The 21,806-nt window shown below is 39.3% G+C and overlaps 1 pseudogene; it reads left to right on the top strand.

Annotated features, from left to right (window-relative positions):
- LOC111531085 overlaps positions 1–2,121 on the top strand; it is a 36,354-nt pseudogene extending 34,233 nt beyond the window's left edge.
- Positions 2,122–21,806: the final 19,685 nt, after the last annotated feature.

Below are 21,806 nucleotides of genomic sequence, written 5' to 3' on the forward strand. Positions count from 1 at the left end.
ATGCATGTAAAGTGCTTACAAGATAAATACCACATAGCACATGATCAATAAATAGTCCATGTTATTACAGATGAGCTTGATGTTAGAAAGTACAGTTTGGATAAGAAGGACCAAAGATCACCTCATGACATTATCTACATTGGACAAGTGCATAGTAATAATCTATCACCTGGGACACTCTACCTAGTAGCTTGCTAGTGGAAAAATTTTCTCAGCCTCTTCTATAATAACCTTACAACTTTGTATCTATTTAGTATGCAATAGGAGCAATTAGAGACTTCTGTAGAGCAATGGCATGATCAAATCATGTTAAAGAAGATTGATTTGTCAAGAGTAGGTATAATGAATAGGAGTGAGGAGAGGGGAGGCATAGAAACCAACTAGGAAATTAATATTACTGCTGGCAAGAAATTTGACAATAAAATAGGAATAGGAGTCTTGATGAGAGATTTTAGAAGTTTTGCTTATCTGTACATCAGGAATAATGGTCTGTAGTTCTCTTTCCTTGTAATGCTTTTGTATAGTTTTAGCATCAGAATAATGCTGGCCTCATTAAATGAGTTGGGAAATATTCCCTCTTCTGTAAGGAATAGTTTTCTGGAAGAGATTATGTGGAATTGGTATTACTTCTGATTGTCACACATTTTACCTATATGCATGTTATAAAATCCTCAATACACTGATGTTGTTTTTGTTTAAAAAGTCAGTTACCTTTATAAGAGATTTAAAAAATGATTAAAACTCTCATATATTTATTAACAAAGTTACCACTTATAGCGCTTTTTACTCTTTTGTGTAAATTTGTATTTCTACCTGGTGTCACTTCCTTCCAGTATGAAAATGTTAACATTTCTTGTAGTGAAGATATGCTGGTAATAAATTATTTAAGTTTTTGTCTGTCTGAAAAGGTCTTTATTTTGCCTTCATTTTTAAAAGATATTTTTGCTGGATATAAAATTCTAGGTGGCAGGTTTTTTTCTCCATTCTGCACTGTAAAGATTATCCCACTGTCTTCTTATTTTCATTGTTTCCAAGGAAAAATCTGACGTCATCTTTATCTTTTTTATCTGACTGCTTTTAAGATTTTCTCTCTATGACTAGTTTTGAGAAATTTGATTATTATGTGCCTTAATGTCATTGTCTTCATGTTTCTTGAGCTTTGGGCTCATTGAGCTTCTTGGACCTGTGGATTTATAGCTTTCGTCAAATTTGGAAAATTTGGAAACTAAATATTTGCCTCTGTCCTACATCTCTATTTCAGGGAATCCAATTACATATATATGAGGCCACTGAAATTGTCTCACAGCTCACAGCTCTTTTCATTTAAAATAAATTATTTCTGATTTATTTTGAATACTTTTTATTGCTATATGTCCAAGTTCATTCATCTTTTCTTATGTAATTATAGTCTACTGTTAATCCTATCCAGGGTCTTTTTCATCTCAGACATTGCAGTTTTCATCTCTCGAAGTTTGGGTTGGATCTTTTTTATATCTTCACATACCTACTTATCTCTTTGTATGTACACGAAATGTTTACAATATCTTTTAGTGTCTTTATCTGTTAGTTCTAAAATCTGTATCATTTCTTGCTTCTTTGCAAGAAATTTTTGATTGGATATCAGACATTTTAAATTTTATCTGCTGCTTTTTGTCCAACATCTTAGCAAGGCTGTGTTTGCCACTGCTCTCTGAGCTTTTCAATGCACTCAAGGACAACAAGAAGAAAGATGCTGGAAAGTTGGCCAAGAAAGACAAAGACCCAGTGAACAAATCCAGGGGCAAAGCCAGAAAGAAGAAGTGGTCCAAAGGCAAAGTTCAGGACAAGCTCAATAACTTAGTCTTGTTTGACAAAGCTACCTATAACAAACTCTGTAAGGAAGTTCCCAACTATAAACTTATAACCCCAGCTGAGGTCTCTGAGAGACTGAAGATTCGAGGCTCCCTGGCCAGGGCAGCTCTTCAGGAGCTCCTTAGTAAAGGACTTATCAAACTGGTTTCAAAGCACAGAGCTCAAGTAATTTACACCAGAAATACAAAGGGTGGAGATGCTCCAGCTGTTGGTGAAGATGCACAAATAGGTCCAACCAACTGTTCATTTGGAAAAATAAAACTTTATTAAATAACAAAAAATAACCTGCTTAGGTGTTGGATATTTTTATATTCCCATAGGTATTCTTGAACTTTGTTCTAGGATGCTGGTATCTTACTTGAAAATAATTTTTAGTCTTGCTTTTAAGATGTTAGGTGAGACCGGAGGTGCATTTAGTCTAGATTATTTCTGACTACTGAGGCAAGAACTTTTTGAGTCCTCTACTAAATGTCCCATGAATTATAACATTTTCCAGGTTGGATTATAGAACCAGGCACTACTCCTTTCTTTGTAGTAGAGCTGAGTACTATTCTCTTTAATCTTCTTGGATGGTTCTTTGTCCAGTCTGGATAATTTTCTCATACACATGTGCCAATCAGTACTCTGCTTAATACTCAAGGGGACCTTCCTCAGGCACTAACCACATTTCACGTGCTCAATAGCCAAATGTGATTAATGGCCAATGTTTTTAGTGACACATTATGAAACATTACTGTTAATATTATTGCAGAAATTTCTATTGGAAAGTATTATTCTAGAGCCAGGCTTATCTGACATCAAGACTTTACTCAGTGCATCAGTGCTTCTCAAAATTTACTGTGCATTTAGACCAGCTAGGGATCTTGTCAAAATGCAGATTTGGCTTCAGGAGGTCTGGTTCGTATCTGAGATTCTCTATTTCCAACAAGATACCAGGTGATGAGAATGCTATGAGTCAGCAGACCACAGTTGAGCAACGCTGTAACCCAGGAGATACAAGCTTGCATATACTATTAAGTTGGTCTGTTTTCTTTTTATGTGGAAGTAAAACACACTGAAACAAACAAAGATAGACTAATAGTGAGAAAAGATCAGTGTAACATCTCATAATTTTTTTTTTTTTTTTTTGCTTTTATGCAATTGTTTCAATACCTAACTGACAATTCTACTTTTACACACAAGTTAATTTTCTAAATACATATTTAGGAGGGTGAGTTCCATGTTTGCTTAATTTTAATGTGAAGAGGACTTTATGCTAAGAGGATAAAATAGTATTCAGAGATATACTAGAGGTGGCTCATACCATTTTACGAGAATTGTTAAATTTTTAGAAATTTTGCAAACCATTACGCAAAGTTAAAATATAATTAAATTACTTTAAAATAAAGATATCAACTACTCAAACCCATCACTGCCTAATTATTTTGCTACTTTTCTTTACTATATTGTTTTACTACTTTACTATTATTTACCTCTTGAGGTTACTAGCATCTGTTTTATCTGCCAAGTCGAAATACAACATTTTGGTGAGCTACATGTTGGTAGTGACAGTGACAGGAGGCTGCCAAATGCCTAGGCTGATAGGGGCAGGTCCCCGGCAAAATCCCACCTACAAGCCAAAGATAGTTTAAAGCCTGAAAGCAAAGCTACAAGTTAAATCCCCGGACCAGATCGAGAACCCACCTTCCCGTTTGGCATACTTTCCTCTGATTGATCCCCATTCTTCATCTATTTTACATATACCTGCCCTTCTGTAGTTGGTTTTCTACACTGTTGTGCCCACCTTTGAGTGTTGTCTTTGCTTTGACCTTTTTTGCATACTCACACACCAATCAGCACATACTCCCCATTCTGAGCCCATAAAAGGCCCTGGGCACAGCTATATTGAGAACTTTCCCACCTTCAAGTAGGGAGACCATCCCTGAGTCCCCTCCCCACTAAAAGCTGTTTCATCACTCAATATAACTCCCTGCCTTGCTCACTCTTCGAGTGTCTGCATGCCTACTTTTTCCTGGTCATGAGACAAGAACCCAGAGCTAACTGAGCTAAGGAGCAAAAAGTCCTGCATCAGTAGCTTGAAATTGACCATTTACACCACAGAAACAAGAAAATACTGCAAATAAGGGCTTCCCTTTCTCCCCAGAGGGCTAATTGTTACACATTTACCAGCACACCTCTGATGGTAGTGCCTTGGGAGCCACAGTAGATTCAAAACATAATAAATTAAGTAGTGTCTTAAACAATAATATTTCTCACCAATTCTTAGAGTTAACTGGGATCAGACATTTTGAAACATGGGAGAAACATGATAATCAAGCCTAGGGACAGATCACTCACCCAGGAGAAAAGGCCAGATCCTTAGACCCAGAGAATCTGGCATACCACTATAATCCAGCTTCCTACCCACAGCAGGAACCATGAGGCTACACAAGATCTTGAGGAAGAGAAGCAACCAGCTTTGTTCTTAACTGGAACAGACATCTCAGTCATTTATGTGCTGGAGATAAAACTTACTGATGCAGGACTGTTCCTTCCATGTGCCCTCACTGCCTCTCCACTTCCCAGCATGCCCAGAAAGATCAAAGAGTGTCTGTGCTTTGCCATCACAGTTTCTAGGTCTTTTATGATGCAGAATTGGGAGAATAAGTAAGAATAGTAAGAACAAACTATGGGAGAGTGGGAAATGAGATCTAAATTGAGACCCTTTCTGAGGGTCAATGTGGGGGGTGGGGAGAATTACAGGCTAAGTAAATAGAAGGCCAAGAAGTGGTATAGCTTAATCTAAGAGCTGGAGGAGGAATGGGTAGAGATGTGTTTGAAGAGGTTAAGTGGGTGATTATGTTACACCTTGTGAGCCTGGTAAAGATTCCCTCTATCCAAGAGCAACAGAAGGCCACTGAAGGATTTGAAAGAGAGAAGATACAGGATTACATTTACATTTTAGAAATAACATTTTAGCTGCAAAGTAGAGAATATATTGGAATGGGCTAAGCCTGGAGACAGGGAGACCAGTTGGCAGTGACCCGATGGTAACAAACAATTACAGAAGTTATAGGGTATTTATACCTTTGCAGTGTGCGCAGGCAAATAAGACAAGTTCAATACAGGCTATTGAAAAGTCATTTGAATACCTGGGATCTTAACCTTTTAACCTTAGATATTTGCCTTTGTGAAAGGAAAAGAAATCTTGGGGCCCCAAGGTCGCTAAGCTAAGAGGAAAAGTTAAGCTGGGAACTGATTAAGGCAGACCTGCCTCCCATTTTATTCAAAATCATCCCTCTGCTCACTGAGAAAAGTACATATTTGATGACCTCCTTTGGAAAGGGTGATCAGAAACTCAGAAGAATGCAACATTTGTCTCTTATCTACCTATGACCTGGACGCCCCCTCCCCACTACCAAGTTGTCCCAATATTGATTGATGACTCATATCTCCCTCAAATGAATAAAACCAAGCTGTGCTCTGACCACCTTGGACATATGTCATCAGAACCTCCTGAGGCTGTGTCACAGGTGTACATCATTAGCTTTGGCAAAATTAACTTCTGAAATTGACTGAGATGTGTCTCAGATATTTGGGGTTCACACCTTATACCTGGGTGTGCAGAGTCCTTCCTTCCTTATAATTATACAGGATCTATCACATGCAAGGTACTCTGGATAGAGTAAACTTCTAGTGTTCCAAAGGAATTTAAACTATTAAAGATATATTTATTTTATTGTTGCAAACTGTCTCTCTTCTGAGGAACAAAAAGCACTTTATAATATTGTTTCATAGCCTACTGTTTCCCTGTGAAGCTGGAATAATTAACAATCACAGTCTTTTGACTCATTAACAGGATTGAGTATTCACAGACTATAAACTATCAATAAACTATCCAGAGAGGGAGCAGTCTCTCCTTTGGGGATGTTCTATGCCATCCTCATCAACAAACCAAACATAACCCCCAGGCTACCTTAAAAGATTAAGATTTATGTTTGAGAACTCTAAGGACCCATTAATAAAGAAGACTGGTGAACAAATTGTGCTTTAGTTTACTTGTAAACAATATATATGAGTTCTCAACCTGAGAATAATCACTAATGCTATCAGCATACCTTGGATATATATTTTCCCTAGATATTTTAGTATGGAATAACTTGAACCCAATTTTCATGCATTAATACTGGTTCATAATTATAGTCATGTGTCACTTCACAACAGGGATATGTTCTGAGAAATGCAGCCTTGGGAGATGCCATTCTTGTACAAACACCATAGAGTGTACTTACACAAACCTACACGGTATAGCCTACTACACACCTAGGCTGTATGGCATAGCCTATTACTCCCAGGCTACAAACATGCACAGCATGCTACTGTGCTGAACACTGTAGGCAACTGTAACACAATAAGTATTTGTTTATCTAAATATATCTAAATGTAGAAATGTAGAAATGACACAGTAAAAATACAGTATCATAATCTTACGGGACTACAGTCATATACATGGTCCATAGTTGACTGAAACATCATTATGCAGTTCATGACTATCACATCTGAAAATGCAAAGCAATAGATTCTCTTGTTTTTGTTAAAACTGTGTTGGCTCTACCTTCTCCAGCAGAGCTGCACCTAAACACTTCCAACTTTATGCACTCACAAAAATGTGATTGTCTCTTTCGAGAACATTCTGTCTCTACATAGATTAATATCTGTAGAACTCATAAGGAAAAACAAAACAATACATGTCTTTCATTTATATACACACAGATACAGATAAATAGACCATTCCAGAAAAGGAAATTAACTTCAGTGAACTATTTGTAATTCATGCCTTCAAAAAATTAAAGGTTATTTGAAATCTGGAATTCATATTAGACTGTGAAGTTAAACTCTGGGTGAACTTTTCTGATGAAGGGAATTTAACATACCAGAAAGAATAACTTCCAAATCTCAAGGTCAAACATGGGGCTATGAACTTATGGCCACTGGGGTGATCAAATGGCTGAAAGTCATTGCAGTATAATTCAGATAGTAAAACCTGGGAAAAGGTGGGGTATAGATGTTATAAGGAAAGTGCCCAAATATTGGAATAACCCCAGAAGCTAAAAGAAGAGCCTCAGACACATTAGATAGTAAAGGAGAAGTACCTACAGGAAAGCAAGACTATTACTTATCAGTCATACCACATGTAAGACCTACAACTTGAATGCTCTTATGATACTGAGGGCTAAACAACTTATCCTTGCAGGAGAAGTGCTGTGACTAGGTTTCAGTTCTATAGTTCTGTCTATCCATTTGATCAGAAGATAATGAGAATCTTCAAATGCTGCACACCATCCAAACGCCAGAGTTATAGAGATGAAAGATACTCAAGGGCTTTAGGGCTGAAATGGGAACAAGGAAAGGAAAAAAAAAAAGCAGATGGTGTATTTGAGCAGGGATCTGTGGAGTGCTAAGAACTGGAAGATAGTATAGGAACAATAATACACATACATGCTGGTACTGTTATGAACTCTTTGTAGGGATTCATGCATTAAATCTGCACTACAGCATAAGAGATTGGCATAATTATTATCCCATTTTATAGAGGTAGAAATTAAGGTATGAAGGTTATGTTATTTGTCCAAGGTCACAAACATTACTGCCAAGCATTCAGGCAGCCCCACGTACGGCAAAGTAAATGTCTGATCACCTCCAAGAAAGCAACAGAGATCATCATCATCACCACCACTCAATGCGCTGCACATGCCAGGCTTCTCTCTAAGCATTGTTGTTTTTGTTGGTGGTGGTGGTGTTGTTGTTTTTGAGATGGAGTCTCGCTCTGTTGCCCAGGCTGGGGTTCAGTGGGACCATCTCAGTTTACTGCAACCTCCACCTCCCAGGTCCAAGCGATTCTCCTGCCTCAACCTCTCGAGTAGCTAGGACTACAGGCACCCGCCACCACACCCAGCTAATTTTTGTATTTTTAGTATAAGCAGGGTTTCACCATATTGACCAGGCTGGTCTCAAACTCCTGACCTTTTGATCCGTCCGCCTTGGCCTCCCAAAGTGCTGGGATTACAGGTGTGAGCTATGGTGCCCAGCCTCTGTAAGTGTTTTATATATATTAACTCATCGAATCCTCACAACAACCCTCTTTTTTGTTTTGAGGCAGACTTTTTTAAATAATTGAATTTTTAAGAGAAGTTTTTTTTACAAAAAAATCCTGTGGAAAATACAGACAGTTCCCCTATACCATCCCTTCCCCAGCCCCATCCTCAGCACACATAGTTTTCCTTATTAACATCTTGCATTCACGTTGTACTTTTGTTACAATTGATGAGCCAATGTTGATACATTGTTAAAAGTCCACAGTTTACATTAGGGTTGACTCTGTGTTGTGGGGTTCTACAGGTTTTGACAAGTGTAACATGTATCCACCATTACATCACACAGCATAGTTTCACTGCACACCAAAGTCTCCTGTTTCCACCTACTCCTCCCTGCCTCCCCACCTCCAAACCCTTAGTACACACTGATCTTTTCACTTTTCAGTTTGCCTGTTCCAGAATATTATGTGTTTGAAATCATATAGTATGTAGCCTTTTCATAATGCCTTCTTTCTATTAACAATATACATTTATGATTCTTCCATGTCTTTTCATGGCTTGATAGCTTATTTGTTTTTACTGCTGAATGATACTCCATTGTATAAATGTACCCGTTTGTTTACTCATTCACCTACTAAAGGACATATTGGTTGCTTCCAACTTTCGGCAATGATGAATAAAACTGTTATAACCATACATGTGCAAGCTTTTCTATAGACAAAAGTTTTCAGCTCATTTGGGTAAAAACCAAGGTGCATGATTGCTAGATCCTATGGTAAGAGTATGTTCACTTTTGTAAGAAACTGCCAAACTGTCTTCCAAAGTGACTGTACCATTTTGCATTCCTACCAGCAATAAATGAGAGTTTCTGTTATTCTACATCCTCTCCAATATTTGATGTCAGTTTTTGGATTTTTGCTATTCTAATATTAATAGGTATGTAGTGGCACCTCATTATTGTTTTAGTTTGCAATTCCCTAGTGACATAGAATGTTGAGCATCTTTTTATGTGCTTATGTGCCATCTTCGATCTTTTGCCCATTTTTAACTGGGTTAACAATTCCATTTTTAGATGAGATAACTGAGACATAGGAGTTCAACAACTTGCCCACAGTTACACAGCTGCGGTTGAGCCCTAGCATGAGCCCACACTCCCAATCACTATTCTATATTGCCTTTGGGATACACGTTTTAGGGCTAAAAAGCCTGGGTCTCAATGCTGGCTTTCCAGTTTACTTGGTGTCTAACCTTTGATTATTTAATCTCTCTGAGCCTCAGTTTCTTCTTCTATAATATGAGGATGCCAGTTCTCACCATTGTCAACAGAATTAAGACAGAGAAAGCACTGAATTTGTTCTCAGCATATAGCAACTGCCAGTAAATGGTAGCTACCATTAGTCCAATGCCTCATGAAAGAGTATGAAAGCCCTATAGTAGCCATAAGAATTAGCTCCTGCCTGGAAACTAAAATAGATCAGTCTAGAGCTTTAAATTCTGTGGAAACTCAGACATTCTCGGTGAGGTTTTCATAATCAGCTGTCAGCTGACACCTCAACTCCTTATACCTAGTGCATATGAATGAGTAAAGGGAGTTCTAGTTCTTGAAAGAATTTTTTTACTGTACTCAATTTCTCTTTCCTGTTCATCTTACCCTCCTGCTATCCCTCCTGCTATCCCTGCAAAAAAAAAAGTTACGCTTCTATTAATCTTTCAACTAATGAAGCCTGCCTGGAACCAGATGTGCTCTGCATGCCTCCACTAAAAACTGGAATGGTGGCAGAAAAGAAAAACATCCAAGCAATTGCATCTGATGTGAATGAATAACTCTCAGAGGATCCAGGGCTCCTCTGAAACCACAGCAGATCTGGGCTGAGAGTGTCCTTAAGACCATATTTTAGGCTGGGCACAGTGGCTCACACCTGTAATCCTAACATTTTGGGAGGCCGAGGCGGGAGGATCACCAGAAGTCTGTCCAACATGGTGAAACCCCATCTCTACTAAAAATACACCAAAAAAAATTAGCCAGGCATGGCAGCATGCACCTGTAATCCCAGCTATTTGGGAGGCTAAGGCAGGAGAATTACTTGAACCCTGAGGCAGAGGTTGCAGTGAGCTGAGATCACACCTTTGCAGTCCAGCCTGGGCAACAGAGCGGGAGTCCATCTCAAAAACAAAACAAAACAAAAACAAAAAAAAACATATTCTAGAGAGTTACGAAAAAATAGATTACAGACTTAAGATTATCAATAAAAGTAGAAGCAAACTGGATAAACAGTTTCTGAAATTATTTTCCAATGAAAGTGATCAAAAGCAACGAATACGAGTTCAAAGAGGAAAAAAAATTCCTAAAGAAACCTGATCTTCAAACTTCCCACTTTTTTCTGATGCTGTAGCATCTTTAGAATATCTTACCTTCTTTTTTTGTTGTTGTTTTTTGGAGACAGAGTCTCGCTCTGTCGCCCAGGCTGGAGTGCGGTGGCCGGATCTCAGCTCACTGGAAGCTCCACCTCCCGGGTTTACGCCATTCTCCTGCCTCAGCCTCCCGAGTAGCTGGGACTACAGGCGCCCGCCACCTCGCCCGGCTAGTTTTTTGTATTTTTTAGTAGAGACGGGGTTTCACCGCGTTAGCCAGGATGGTCTCCATCTCCTGACCTCGTGATCCGCCCGTCTTGGCCTCACAATGTGCTGGGATTACAGGCTTGAGCCACCGCGCCCGGCCAGAATATCTTACCTTCTTTAAATAATGGCCCTTAACTAATTTAAGTAACTTTTTCCCCATGAGAGTTGACTAAGTTAAATAATTTACTTACATATATGGGATCAAAATTGAAGCTTCTCCCCTTAGTGATTCAAGTTTCCAGAACACACCTGTCTTCTTCTAGCAGTAGTTAATGAGAAGTTGTATGAAGTAAGACAATCAGTTAATTAATTATGTTTGGAAGAAACAGGTTTTACAGGCTTAAACTGGCATTAAAATCTTGCAAAGTATTTGGTTTGGCTTTTTTAAATTTTACCTTTTGATTTTCCTTAAATAAGGAATGACTCTTCAGATTGGCCACTCCCAGATTCCTTAGCTCAGAACTCCAAACACACGTTCAGGTGCATCTGCCACACAGGGTCATTATCAGGGTATGCGTAGTTATTGCTGTCAGATGTGTCAACCATACACTATGTTAAACAGTCCTGGCATTGGATATACCTCTGTGTGAACCAGTACTGAGAATAAGCGAAAATAACCTCGCTACTTTCTCCTGGAAGACAAGACCATGAGCCAACTAAAACAGTTTAATTTCAAGATTAACTATATTCTTGCCTCACTTGAGCTCACCAGATCAAAGCTACTATGTCATAATTTTTGCCCAATCCTCAACCAGTTCTCCACCCTAAAACTACCTAGCCCTCACCCTAACTCCTATAAGTATCCTCCTGACTTCTCCCTTCTGGGATATTACTAAGTCTCTGTCAAGGTGATGTTTGCCCTTATTACAGTAAGTCTAATGCATTTAGATTTGTTTGATCAACAGCTTGTTTTGTTTTTCTTTTCTGGTGGTCTTTTGGAAAGACAATAGTCAATATTTTACAGATGAAGAAATCTGCCCAAACATACAGTTATTATGAACTACTTTGTTGAAGAACCAACAGTTAAACCCAGCTGTAACTAATTCTGAAGTTCCTATTCTATCCACAGATGTATACATTTAGGCATAAGTGTTAGATTAGATAAAGGAAACGCAGCTTTTACTGTATATTCTTAGAAGTTCACAAGTAAACAACTTTAAAAGAGATGGCAGCATTAAAAATGGCAGTTTATAAATGCAAGGGAAATTCAAGTCCTTAAGTCAAGTCAAAATTTATTCACTGCCATCTGTTCTTCACAGTGACACAGCAATAAAGTGCATAAATAAATGAGTCACAGGCTATAAAAGAGTTGCCTAAATGAGTCTTCAAACAGATACAAACAAAAAAGAACTGAAATCTAAGTATTGATTGATAATAATAAGTGAAGCTTAGAATTTTCCACATGATCCTAAGAAAAATCTCCTAAGCCCTCTTGGGTCATTGTTCAATGTGCTCTATAATCATAGACTTCTGAGGCCTGAGCATTGAGTGGTAATTGAAAATACAAAACATCAAATAAAAATACAAAAGTATTTCTGTTTCAAATGCACTGAAGATACTTTGTTGACTTTGAAATAAAGCAAAACAGACAGACTGTGAGACACAGAAAAAGGTGAAGTTTGATCAGTAGTCCCAGTTTGATTCATTCTGAAAGGAGGTAGAGAAGAGGTAAATATAAAAGCAGAGTCAAATGAAGGAAAACAATAAAACATTTGCCAGAAAATATAAGACACATTCTGTACTGACCAAGGGCTCTCAGCTCAGCAAGAGGGGTTCCAGGGTCAGGATGAAAAGCTGGGGTCAGAGTGTGGTGAGTATTGACACTCCCCCATTAAGAAGCGTCCAAAGGGACACAGACTAGAGGGTACAAGCGATTTCCACAACAGGGAAAGTTTCTTTCAACTCCTGGTATGGAGAGGAACCATCACCTTACCATTATAAATATTTGAGAATGCAAATTGCACTGTTGGTGAATGAGTTAATAACAATAACAGTTGGCTCACGCCTGTAAGCCCAGCACTTTGGGAAGCCAAGGAGGACAGATTGCCCAGGAATTCAAGACCAGCCTGAGCAACATGGTGAAACCCCATCTCTACAAAAAAAAAAAAAAAACATAAAAATGTTCTGTTTTTTTTTGGTGGAGCATGCCTATAGACCCGGCTAGCTACTCAGGAGGTTGAGGTGGGAGGATCACTTGAACCTGGAAAGTCAAGGCTGCAGTGAGCCATAACCACACCACAGCACTCCAGCCTGGGTGACAGAGTAAGACCCCATCTCAAAAAAAAAAAAAAAAAAGTAAAAAACAAAAAATAAATAAATAACAAAACAAAAATAACAGCTAACATTTTCATGCAGCGCTTGTTCTGTACCAGGCAATGTTCTAAGTACTTTACATATATTAACTTATTTAAGTTCACCCTATGAGTACCTATGAGGTAGGCACTGTTATTCTATATATGAGGAAATTGAGGCATAGGGAGATTAAGTGACTTGTCTGGGTCTCACAAGAATGGCAGAGCCAAGACGAATCAATCAATTAATGCAGCCACTTGTGATGCTCTGCCTTAGCAGACAGAAACACATGCTGTTTTTTGCACTCATAATGTAGAAATAGACTTTACACTCAGCAGTCCACTTCAGATCTCAGTACTGAGTGCTCATCAGTATTCGTACAGAATAGAGGCTTCTCCCCCTTGCTGTATGGCATTTTGTGCTTATTTCTCACTGACAACGCACACAATTTGTCACATTTTATCTCCCATTTCTTTCTTATTGTATATATTTATGGGGTACAATGTGATGTTTTGAGATATATATATACACATTGTGAAATTATTAATTTAAGCTAATTAACATATACATTACCTGACAAACTATCATTATTTGTAGTGAGATCATTTAAAAATACTCTTAGCAGTTTTCAAGTGTACAGTACATTAGTATTAACTACAGTCACCATGCTGTACAACACACATCTCTAGAACTTATTCCTCCTGTGTAACTAAAACTTTGTACCCTTTGAATACCTGCCATTTCATTAGGACATCACACACACACAAATGCACATGCGTGCGCACAGGCGCGCGCACACACACACACACACACACACACACCTGGGTTGTTGTACTTAAACTGTGCTCTTGGGAGTGTATTTAGGTAGTTGGTTAAAACTGTTTTATTTATTTATTTATTTGTAAAACAGGGTCTCACTTTGTCACCCAGGCTGGAATACAGTGGTACAATCATAGCTCACTGCAGCCCCCACCTCCTGGGTTCAAGCAACTCTCTCACCTCAGCCTCCCAAGCAGCCTGTCCTACAAGCACACACCACCACACCCAGCTAATTTAAAAACACACACAATTGGCTGGGCATAGTGGATCACTCCTGTAATCCCAGCACTTTGGGAGGCCGAGGTGGGTGAATCACGAGGTCAGGAGCTTGAGACCAGCCTGGACAACATAGTAAAACCGTTTCTACTAAAAATACAAAAATTAGCTGGGCATGGTAGCACATGATTATAATCCCAGCTACTTGGGAGGCAGAGACAGGAGTATCGCTTGAACTCAGGAAGTGGAGCTTGCAGTGAGCCAAGATAGTGCCACTGCACTCCAGCCTGGGTGACAGAGCGAGACTCCATCTTAAAAAAATATATATATAGAGAGAGAGAGAGAGAGATGGGGTCTTGCTGTGTTGCCCAAACTGGTCTTAAACTCCTGGACTCAAGTTATCCTCCTGCCTCATCCTCCCAGAGTGCTGGGATTGCAGGTGTGAGCCACTGTGCCCAGCCTGATTTGTTTTTGTTGTTGTTGTTGTTGTTTGTTTTTGTTTTTTGTTTTCTGAGACGGAGTCTCATTCTGTTGCCCAGGCTGGAATGCAGTGGTGGGATCTCGGCTCACTGCAAGCTCCGTTTCCCGGGTCCACGCCATTCTCCTGCCTCAGCCTCCGGAGTAGCTGGGACTACGAGCGCCCGCCACCACACCTGGCTAATTTTTTGTATTTTTAGTAGAAATGGGGTTTTACCAAGTTAGCCAGGATGGTCTCGATCTCCTGACCTTGTGATCCGCCCACCTTGGCCTCCCAAAGTGCTGGGATTACAGGCATGAGCCACTGTGTCCAGCCGGATTTGTTATTTTTTAATTCATTTTCAGAATTATATTTAGCCAATTTAAAGGATTATTTTTAAATATTTTAAAGGGTTATTTAAAGGATTATTTTTAAATGTTTATATTTAGTGTAAACTTTTTATTTTGGAACAATCTCAAACTTCCAGACAAGTTGCAAGTAGAGTTCAAGCAACTTTTCTTCTGGAAGAAATCATTTGAGAATAAGTTTCTAACCTGATGCCCCAATACCCACAAATACTTTAGCATGTATTTCCTACAAACAAGAACATTTTCCTGCAAATTCAGAACACAACCATCAGAATTAGAAAGCTAACACTGATACTACAATAAAATTTCATCCTCAGACCCTCAGACCCTAATTGTTCCATTAATGCCCTTTATAGATCCAGTTAAGGATCACATATTGCAGCCAGGTGTGGTGGCTCACATCTGTAATCCCAGCACTTTGGGAGGCCTACGCAGGTGGATCACTTGAGGGCAGGAGTTCGAGACCAGCCTGGCCATCACAGTGAAACCCCATCTCTACTAAAAATACAAAAACTAGCCAGGTGCGGTAGTACACACCTGTAATCCCAGCTATTAGGGAGGCTGAGACAGGAGAATCACTTGAACTTGGGAGGCACAGTTTGCAGTGAGCAGAGATCAGGCCACTGCACTCCAGCCTGGGCAACAGAGCAAGACTCTGTTTCGGGGAAAAAAAAAAGGATCAAATATTGCATTTGGTTGTCCTGTCTCTAGTCTCCTTTAGCCTAGAACAGTTCCTCAGTCTTTCCTTGACTTTCACAGCCTTGATATTTTTGAAGACTATAGAGCAGTTATTTTATAGAATGTCTCTTAATTTGGAGTTGTCTGACATTTTCCCATGATTAAATTCATGTTACATGCCTCCAGCAGGAATATTACAGAAATTATGATGTGTTCCTCTCATTGCATTTTTATTTGTTCCTTTACTGATAATATCAGCTTTAATCATTTGATTAAGGTGGTGTCTGCCAGGCTTCTCCACTATAAACTTAATCTCTTTATAATTAATGAATATTTTGTGTGGAGTCACTTTGAAACAATTTAGATAACCCATTCTTTATCAGATGTTCGTTCCATTTATTAATTTACGTTAGCATGGACTCATGACTTCCTATCATAGTCAATGGGTTATAATCCCCTAGATGATAGATATCATTTGTTTGATGCTCAAATTGTCAAGTGAAATCTCCTTCAAGCTTGCTTCTGGGTACTTTTGACATGGTCCTATTATTTCTAGGATAATCTTTTGATCTCTGGCTCACCAAGATGTTCCAAACGTTTCATCTAAAAATGGAATTAGTCATATCTCTGGAAACCTCTTGGTCCTTTTTAGTAGAAAATGACATTCAAAAATCTGGTTGAAAGTTGTGCTTATTGCTCTTGGGGGGTCAGTTGCTACCGCAAGGCCACACACACACACACCCCTATCTATTTTTAGTGCTGTATTTATCTTATTGATATAATATTCTATTTACTGAAAGCCATGAGTTCACATAGATACAACCAATTCTAATCTGACCTCATAGCATTCATTGTAGTTTTCTCCCTTTCTATTAGATAGTGAAAATCTTGACTTCCCTTTCTCTTGAGATCTTGACTTTTTTATCAAGCCCCTTGTTTGTAATGAGTCTCCCATGACTGCTTCTGGGTCTCTCCTGCCTAGAGGCCCTCTTTATCCTGCCAGGAAACCTCATGCCAGGCTGCCCTCATGCCTGGTGACCTTTACCACCCTGCTTGGGCTTTGGCACTCCCCACTGGAGAGCCCCTCCTCATGAAGGTCCTGGCTGCCCCACTCAAGGCTTCACCCATGTATGGCAGCCTCTTCCTCCCACGTGGGCTCGGACTCACCTGGTCAGGTTGACCCCTACAAGGATGCTCCGCACAGCCTGCTTGTTACCTGGTTCCCCCTTGAGGCTGCCCACCTCACAATGTGATAACCACCTTGCTCTGTCACAATCCCGACTTTTATAACCGAGCTTTTTTTTGAAGACGGAGTCTCACTCTGTACGGAGTCTCGCTCTGTCTCCCAGACTGGCGTGAGTGCAGTGGTAGGATCTCGGCTCACTGCAACCTCCGCCTCCCAGGTTCAAGCGATTCTTGTGCCTCAGCCTCCTGAGTAGGTAGGACTACAGGCTCATGCCACCATGTCTGGCTAATTTTTGCATTTTTAGTAGAGACTGGGTTTCATTATGTTGGCCAGGCCGATCTCGAACCCCTGACCTCAGGTGATCCACCCACCTAGGCCTCCCGAAATGCTGGGATTACAGGTGTAAGCCACCGTGCCCAGCCTATAATTGAACTTTTCAGAAAGCAGAAGGGAAAGAGAAAGGTAAACGAAGCCAACAGATACATTTCAAAACATTAGCATTGTTCAAAATAAAAAAGAAATCACCAGAAACTTTTGTTTTCAAACTGCAAGAAAAAGATTTTTAGCAAGTCAAAGCACTGTTTTTAGAAAGGAAAACAATTCTAAGCACGAAGAAAATGTGTGTTTGCCATGAAGATCCTATATCAACCAATAAACAAAAATGTATTAATCACGTGCTACTTTCTGGAACTTCCCCTAACATTTGCATGGCCCAGGACAAAAATACAAATGGAGACCCACATGCCAATAGAGAAAATACGTAAAAGTTATAGGCAACATTAATAAACTTTCAGATAAAATATATTCTAACCTCTTACCTTGACAAATTACCTTTATAAACAACAAAATTTTTAAATGTATAAAACTATGTTTTTATATGATCAGAAGTCAGGTAAATATCAAAGACAATTGAACTGAATTATAATTGCACATGTCAGAGTGTTCCACTGATGAGCCAGTGAAAACTGGGTAACAGAGGCATACATAATTTGTTAATTACACTGATTCTGATTCTGTAAAACTTACTACTCTTACTTCCTTTTTTTTTTTTTTTTTTTGAGACAGAGTCTCAATCTGTCGCCCAGGCTGGAATGCAGTGGCACGATCTCTGTTCACTGCAAGCTCTGCCTCCTGGGTTCATGCCATTCTCCTGCCTCAGCCTCCCAAGTAACTGGGACTACAGGTACCTGCCACCACGTCAGGCTAATTTTTTGTATTTTTAGTAGAGATGGGGTTTCACCATGTTAGCCAGGATGGTCTCAATCTCCTGACCTCGTGATCCACCTGCCTCGGACTCCCAAAGTGCTGGGATTACAGGCGTAAGCCACCACTCCCAGCCTTTTTTTTTATTTTTTATGTTAGACAGAGTCTCACTTTGTCGCCCAGGATGGAGTGCAATGGTGCCATCTCAGCTCACTGTAACCTCTGCCTCCTGGGTTCAAGTGATTCTCCTGCCTCAGCCTTTGGAGTAGCTGGGATTACAGGCACGTGTCACCGGGCCTGTCTAATTTTTGTATTTTTAGTAGACATGGGGTTTCTCCGTGTTGGTCAGGCTGGTCTCGAACTCCTGACCTCGTGATTCACCCACCTTAACCTCCCAAAGTGCTGGGATTACAGGCGTGAGCCACCGCGCCCGGCCTACTCTTACTTTCATTTTACCAAAATCACTAATTATGTGGTCATAATCAAGATTTTTACATTATTTGCTTCTACTATAAGTAACTCTAAATTAGCCTTTCTTGAGCCACAGAAGTCCCTATGTAAGTTTGTTTTTTCTATTTTTACCAATTTCAATTTGGAGAACAACAGCACTGAGACAACAGCAAGCAAAATGAAATTTCTAAAGCAATACTTAGATTCAAAAACAAATCATGAACTTTATGTTGTGTGTCTAAACATTGTAATGAAGCCACATATGATAAAGTATTGTAATTACTAAAATATTACAGAACACTTAGTTCCATCACGTAAATCATTATCATATACTACTTTTTGCCATCTTTTAAATCAGTATTAATACCCAAGCTTTTATGTGAAGAATCAGTATCATGCTTCATGCATGTTATATCTAGACCTACATATAGGTAGATTTAAGAGTAATACAAATCATTTAATATTGCAAAATGTTTCCCAGGTGCCGTGTTAAGAGCAAGCAAGAAAATGGATGCTGGGCAGTATTGGGATATAATTCATTATGCAAAAATATGTTTATATCACCTGAGAGGAAAGAATTGATAATTTTTTTTCTCTTACCTAACCACCTCTACTGCTGAAATACTTCCCTCAGAAATAATATGTTTCTGAAGTTGGCAGTGGCCCAACCTACAACCTTCACAGAACTCTGACACAGTCACCTTTTATTTTAAAGACACAGGGCAAGAGATGAGATGAACGCTGCTATTAGTCTTGAGAGGGGCTGTTGGGATTACAGGTCATGCTGTGCCACAGCTGAGACCATAACACAGGTAACTCCTGCCCATGGATTTATGAATAAACTCATATTTTTGTTTTTGTGATACATGGAGCCCTCTAAGACATGGGGCCCAAGGCAAAAACCCCTTCTCTGGCACTGAAGGGCCATGATGCTATGCTGTTTCTACTGCATAAAGTGCTCTGGGAAATAAAAAGTGAGGTTAGAAAATATAGCAGAATCTTCATGAGAGTTGAAAACCTAAACAGGGAGCAGGTAGAGTACTAGGATGCATAAAGGGAACAAATGCAATAAGAGAGACAGTTGCCCCAATGCTGGAGATATGAGATGATTTATACCATGACTGCTCCAAGAGCAGGGACAGTTTCCAGAGCCTCAGAGCCTTGCAAAGCACCTGGTGCAAAATCAATGAACAGTAAATGCTGAGGATGAAAGAAAGGAGCACATGGCCCCTGAATTGATGAACTCAAACTTCTGATGCCTTTAGATGTTCTCCCCATTTGTGCTCCACTTCTTTCTCTTTCTCCCTTGTCTGCCCAGAGTTTCTCCCTTTTATCCTTTCTTGTCTCCCACAGACATACCCTTAGTAGTTAACCTTATCCACTCTCTTAGGTTCTAGATACCAGTGGGTATTTGATATTTTCCTCCCATTTAAATTTCTTTTAATTAGTGTTTTCCATGGGGATGTTGTACATACTTACATATGCATTTAACTGACATTAGAGTTTTTTCCTATGCATCCTATGTAATATCATTTCCATTAATGGAGTTTCTAATAAGGAACTGGGTCACAGAATCTTTAACTTTGTTAAAGATGCTTTTACAACAAAGTGACATTTTTGAGGTGACTTCCTGGGCCCATTAAAAACAGGAAGTCAGGGCAGGCACGGTGGCTCATGCCTATATTTCCAGCACTTTGGGAGGCCGAGGCAGGTGGATCACCTGAGGTCAGGAGTTTGAGACCAGCCTGGCTAACATAGTGAAACCCCGTCTCTACTAAAAATACAAAAAATTAGCTGGGTGCAGTGGCAGGTGCCTGTAATCCTAGCTACTCCAGAGGCAGAGGCAGGAGAATCACTTGAACCTGGGAGGCAGAGGTTGCAGTGAGCTGAGATTGTGCCATTGCACTCCAGCCTGGACAACAAGAGTGAGACTCCGTCTTAAAAAAAAAAAAACAAAAAAAAAACAGGAAGTCTTAATCATGCTCAGTAATTAAGAGAAAATAAATAGCTAATATGAAATGAACACAAATTGTTATTCATCTGTTTTGGAATGGAGAGATGTACTGTATATGCACAAACATTCCCAGGCATGCTCTAATTCACCCCTTAAATGCCTATTTTATCCTATCTTGGTTTAGTTCTGGCAGCTTTAATTATGATCAAATGCTGAGAGCCGAGAAATAAACCAGATATTTGTCAAGCACCCACAAAGTTCATGGTACCATATGAGGTAGTAGGAACATAGTGTATAGAAGAGCCAGTCTTCTTAAGGAGTTCGTAATCTAAGAAGGAAACAGAAACACACAATTACAGTAACTGCAAAATGGATAGGTCAAAGACTGCGTTTGTAAATTAGAGAATGGATTGAATAAATTCGAGTCCTACCTAAACACTGGTTTGCACGAAAGCATACAAAAAAGGAAATAAAGAAGCCAACGGAGAGCATGACACATTCAATTTAATTTTTTTTATTGAAGTAAAATTTACTTACAGTCAAATGCATAGATCTTAGGTATGTAAGTCAATGAGTTTTAACAAATGCATATACACATTACAATATAACATTCATGATGCTCTGGTTTCTCTTCAGAACAAAGCTTTCACCTTTTATAATCTATCATTTATGATATAGACTATTTCCATCACCCTAGAAAATTCATTAACATCTTGGCCGGGTGCAGTGGCTCACACCTGTAATCCCAACAATTTGGGAGGCCGAGGCAGGTGGATCACGAGGTCAGGAGTTCGAGACCAGCCTGGCCAAATGGTGAAACCCCATCTGTACTAAAAATACAAAAATCAGCCGGGCGTGGTGGTGGCACCTGTAGTCATAGTTACTCCGGAGGCTGAGGCACGAGAATCGCTTGAACCCAGGAGGTGGAGGTTGCAGTAAGCCAAGATCGCACCATTGCACTCCAGCCTGGGGAGCAAGAGCGAAACTCCATCTTAAAAAAAAAAAAAAAGTTTGTTAACATCTGCAGGATCTATATATAGTGATATCTCTCTTCATTCCTGATTTTAGTAGTTTGTGTTTTCTCTCTTTTTTTCTTGGTCAGTTAATTTTATTACTCCTTTCAAAAAACAGCTCTTAACTGTGATTCTTCATTGTTTGTACATCTTCTATTTTCTTGATTTCTGCTCTTTATTATTTTCTTTCTTGTACTTTTTTGGCTTTAATTTTCTCTTTTTTTAGGTTTTTAAAGTAGAAACTGAGATCACTGATTTAAGACATTTCCCATTTTCTTTCTTTTTTTTTTCTTTTGAGATGGGGTCTCACTGTGTTGCCCAGGCTGGTCTTGAACACCTGGCTTCAAGCAATCCTGAACCCCTAGCCTCAAGCGAGCCTCCTGCCTCAACTTCCCAAAATGTTGAGATTACAGTCATGAGCCACTGTGCCCAGGCTAATCTTTGCCTTTCAATTGGGTGTTTAATCTATTTATAGTGAATGTAATTATTGATATTATTGGGATTGAGTTTACCATAGTGCTTTTGGTTTTCTCTATATCCCATCTGTTATTTCTTCTCATCATACTTTTTCTTTTTCTTTTGGTATAATCTTTTTCTTTTCCTTTCTTTCTCTTTTAGACTACATT

The sequence above is a fragment of the Piliocolobus tephrosceles genome, chromosome 1 (assembly GCF_002776525.5).
Source record: "Piliocolobus tephrosceles isolate RC106 chromosome 1, ASM277652v3, whole genome shotgun sequence".
NCBI lineage: Eukaryota > Metazoa > Chordata > Mammalia > Primates > Cercopithecidae > Piliocolobus > Piliocolobus tephrosceles.